At 35.3% G+C, this 4,963-nt stretch overlaps 1 pseudogene; it reads right to left on the bottom strand.

The window, feature by feature from the left end:
* Positions 1-243: 243 nt before the first annotated feature.
* On the bottom strand, positions 244-1,565 carry LOC107693260 (uncharacterized; annotated as a pseudogene).
* Positions 1,566-4,963: the final 3,398 nt, after the last annotated feature.

Raw genomic sequence — 4,963 nt, 5'->3', positions numbered from 1 at the left:
TTTTTTTTTTTTTGCCTTTGTTTGTTTTAGACCAACTGGCTTCTGATTCTTCCTCTGTGTTATCCATCAGTGTTTCTGCTTCCCTTTCATACCAATCTTCATCCTTAGATTAATTTTCTGTATATTTTAGTTGTTCAACTTCAACATTTCCTCTACATAATTCCTTAATGTAAAACACTTCATTAGCTATTTTTTTCACAGCAGCTATTATTTTCTCAAGGTCCTCTGGTTGAATGCAAAGTATCACGCTTTCTTGAAAAAAAACAGAATTTCATGCTGTTTTAAACGGCCAGCTAATGCAGAGGCAAAGCATTTCAGAGCCAGAGCTGGGGTCAGCGGGCAGCCCTGATCCAGCAGTTTGTCTCTCTCAATTGAAACATCTGCAGATTCAGTATCTACTTCTGGTGCATCTCTGAAAATGTTTTTCACAATGAGGAAATCCTGATACAGAGCCGGGTTTGACAGTTTTTGATTTTTCAGAATAGTTGCAATGATGAGGTAGTTTACATTAATTAAGTGTTGACTATTGTCATGTGGACTTTTCACAGTTTTATTGAAGTGTTTCTCATAGCAGTTAAATGCACCTCTGTGGATTCTGTCATAGAGCATCTTTATGGAATTATGAAGTGAATGTTGTCTTTATAGAAGGAAACTGGGATGCCGTCTGGTCTTGGTGTGTCTGACACCTGAAGAGAATTTACAGCTGACACAATGTCAACATCACTGACTGCATGTGAGTTTTCTTCATCCAATAATGAACCCATCTCATCTGTCAATAGATCCTTTTTTAGATTCAGCCATTGGACGACTGGCTGTATCTGGAGATCTTTCAGAAAAACTATTGTGGGGTCATTGTTGATCTCCAAGTACACAGGACGATGGTCACGCATCTCAGAGTCTCTATAGTTTACAACTTCTGACACGCCACATACATTCTTCTGGAACAAATAAATAATCCAACAAGGACGCAACTTGACTGTGGAACGTATAATTCTGCTCTGTGGGGTTCTTTCTTCTACAGATGTCAACCAGCTGAAGAGATTTCATGAACTTTTTCACACAACAGTGCAGCTTTCTGTGGGTTGTGCTGTCTGTCACCTCTTTTGAATGAATTTGGTTATCTTTGTCAATAAATGGATTGAGAACTGTGTTGAAATCTCCACTGATCACCAGCAGCCCTGTGACTGCAGGTAACTTGAACATTTATCAAGGGTTTTTGTGTCTGTTTCATGGTTATAAACACTCACTAGAGTGTACAGCTGACCTCCCAGTTTACATTTCAGCACAACATATGTTCCACAGTTATCTTTTTCATCACTTATTTGTTCAAAATGTGGTCTTTTCTTGACTAGTATGGCTGTTCCCATTCGGGAGGTAAACTTTGTGTAAGATACATACCACTCGTTTTTTTAGACATTCTATAATGTGTTAATCTCCTACTCCAATGTGTATCTCTTGTAAGAAAACAACGTCAGCATTTTGTAGTTATTACATTTTTTTTTATCTCTGTTTCGTTTAAGTCCATTAACATTCCAGGTGATGAAATTTATGGTCTGTGTAGCCATTAACAGATCTGCTCTCACAGACCAAAGATCATCAGCTTAGTAAGTTCCCTGTCAAAACAAAGAGTGATGGAGGGTAGGAACTTTTTGTTTTATATTTTGAGATAATTACTGAGGTTTTGAGTTTTAAACATTCTGGTGTCCAAAAATATTGCTTTCCTTTTGTTGTATTCATTGTACAAAGTTAATTTCATCATGGGTGTTACGTTTGGTAGCAGTGTTGTCTTACACGCGACAGGTTGATACAGGTTATCATTTAGCTCTTTCTCCCACAACTGCCAAATCCTGCTTAACCAGTTGTTAGATCCCAGCCTCCTCTTATTAGCCGCTAATTCACTGTCGGGCCAAACAGTTAATGTTCCATTCCTGGTATGTGGCAACGTCACTACATGCAAATGCTAGCACATTTGGCAAATAGAATAACTTAGAATTTGTTTAGAATTCTGGGCCAAAAATTATTTGTAATTGCCAAACCAAGCTCAAGTGTAAATATAACTTTAATATATAACTTTAACCATTCCTTACCCATCTTAGAACTGTTCTTGCCGACAGTAGAAAAGCAGCTTTTTCATATGTTTGGTTAGATGATGTAGAATCATAAGATATTTACAAATCTTTCTTAAAATAAATATATATTTTTTTTTTTTTTTTTTACACTTTATTGATATATTTTAGATCCCTTAAACCTGCCCCCATGCCTAAACATAACCATTTTTACAGATCATAAAAAGAATATCAGAACAGCTGATTTTACATTTTAGATGCTGTTAATACGTCATTATGGTACATTTCAGTGTCTATGCAAGCCAAAGTAATTGTACATTTTACACTGACACTTTATAGAAGATACATATGAATACTCATGAGATCATATTTCTGAACCATGAGCAGCTTATGTGATGCATGTAAATTTATAAACCAGTGTTAGTCCACGTCTTTGAAGTACATCAAGAAAAACTACTCTAATTCCAGAGATTTTAGAAATATGTGCAGTTTCTTCAGAGGAAAACTACGTTAAGAATAGACTCTCGTGGACAAACTTGTATTATTTATCTGATTAGTTCCACATTTTTTACTGTCCACAAATCACGGATCAAATACTTGTTGAATAAATTAGACAGTTATACATGATAATTATTAAAAAAGTAATTAAGTTTAAAATTTCAGTTAACTTTAAGCAGCATAATTTGAAGGGAAAGTTACCTTATATCTCACAGGATAATGTCTGTAAGGACAGGAGACTGCAGTCGATTCAGCTGTGTAGTGTCAGAGTAAGATTTCTGAACTTGAATCTGATTGATCTGTGGGTGTGGACTTCTTGGTGTGTGTTAAAGTGAAAAGTGAAACAGAAATGTTCTACTTTGTAAATTTTACTTGAAATTATTTAAAATTTATACAGAATAATCATAAAAATAAGTAGAATACACAGTTTAGATGTTTACAGTGTGTATTGATTTGCTTGCATTTTGTTTTATTCCATAATGTTCTATAGTAATAAACCTCACAAAGCTTTTTAGCCTTTTAGACTTATTTTCTAAAAGGCTAATTAACTGTGACAATTTTCGTCAGCGTCACTATTAATTATCAAATTTGGAGATTTAGTCTTCTGAAAAAGAATAGGTATAGGTTTCAGGGAAAATTAAAGTGAAAGCATGTGAAGTGAAAGTAAATTAATAGTGACTTTCCGCTTTAGGCCAAAGGGAATGATCCAGTCTGAGTTCAATGGATGTTTAAACATTACACAATCCAAGATCTTCATTATTGTATATGTAAAGGCTTCATTTCTGTTATCATTCTTATTATTCATTATTATATTAGTGAATAATTATTCATATTTATAGAAGTATTAGCATTACCATGGGTGAGGTTTTGATGGACAAGTGTCATGCACTTGTCCATTTTATTCTGTATATTGTTTTAAGCTATGTGCAGGTTTCTTTTTAGTCTGGTGTGTTGAAATTATACATTTTTAAATAAGGCTTGATTGCTAATTATCTGTACAAGATCATAGTTTTTATTATTAATTTTTTTAGGATGGTTAATTCACCAAACCTATATCAGCTCTGGGGAACTTTCTGAACATCAGCAGCATAGTTTTGTTGTTGACTCACGTAGCACGAAAGCGTTAATAAACGAAACTTAAGAGTTTGCATTTCTCTTTTGCATGTCAGCTTTTAAAGCTCTGCATTTGCCCTAAGGCTTAGGTTGCGTGCATGAAAGTCACAACAAACTGGTTTCTGTTTGCCACCACTCTCTGATATTGATATTTATTGCTTAATATGAATTCTTTGTCAGCCTGATTAAGTTTAAGTAGCATTTTTTCTTAACTGGGGCCTCGGACAGCATCGATTTACCACATCTCCTTTTGAAACGTGTCCCAGTGTGCAAATGATGTTCAAAAGACCTGAAATTAACATCAAACATTGACGTCAAGAAACAGCTCAAATATCCAAATCAAACTGACATCAGAAACTTGATGTCCATTTCACACGGAGCCCGGAAGTCACCTGTAGGAGAAAAAAAACAATCCGTGGCAACGGTTTTGCAATCCATCCCCTCAGTTTATAAACCGTAGGCTACTCACGAATTCTTAAACTGTTCCCTACATTTAACAAATCGTGCGCACGGATTAATAAACCGTACCCGCGAATTTCCAATCCGTGCGCTCGGATTTTGTAAACCGTACATTCGGTTTTTGAATCCGTACTAGGGGTGTCGCGATATACCGGTATTGACGATAACCGTTAATATCATGAAATATCGACATCGTGTTAATTTAGGGTGTGACGATATACCGGTATTGGTGATAACCATGATATTTAAAATGAACAGGACACTTATGATAACACGGCAAATAGCCTACTCCAGCGCCAGTACCTGGTTGACCTTCCAGGTGGCAGTATTGCGCCTTAACACTGACACCTGTCACACAAGAAGAAGACGCAGCGCGCGCCGCACTGTCACTACTCGATCCGTACCGGAAACACGATTTGTACTGCGCATGCGCGGAAATGCGTCTACTTCCTGTCTGTATGACGAAACAATTTACGGCAATTTTGGGTAGTTATAATAATACTGTTGTTATAATACTAATAATAATGTAATGTTTTCATGTGTTGACACTACCCGATCCGTACCGGAAGTAGTCCTTTACTAGTGATTCTCTTGATATAAATACACCTTTTTTTAATATAAATTACATCGATTAAATGTGCACAAATTAAATAAATTCAGTAAAATTAAATAAAAGAAAAAAAAATAGTTTACATTTGCTAGACTCTATTTGGGTAATACAGATGAGTATATAAGTGTGTGTTTTACATTTAATTATTAATTTTCTAAAGATATGTTTTACTTCAGCATACTTTAACAAATGTCTGCATCTAAGAAACACAAAAATA

The sequence above is a fragment of the Sinocyclocheilus anshuiensis genome, unplaced genomic scaffold (assembly GCF_001515605.1).
Source record: "Sinocyclocheilus anshuiensis isolate Anshui unplaced genomic scaffold, SAMN03320099.WGS_v1.1 scaffold566, whole genome shotgun sequence".
NCBI lineage: Eukaryota > Metazoa > Chordata > Actinopteri > Cypriniformes > Cyprinidae > Sinocyclocheilus > Sinocyclocheilus anshuiensis.
Note: the sequence above shows the minus strand (reverse complement) of the source record. Positions and strands in the feature narration are given on the sequence as shown.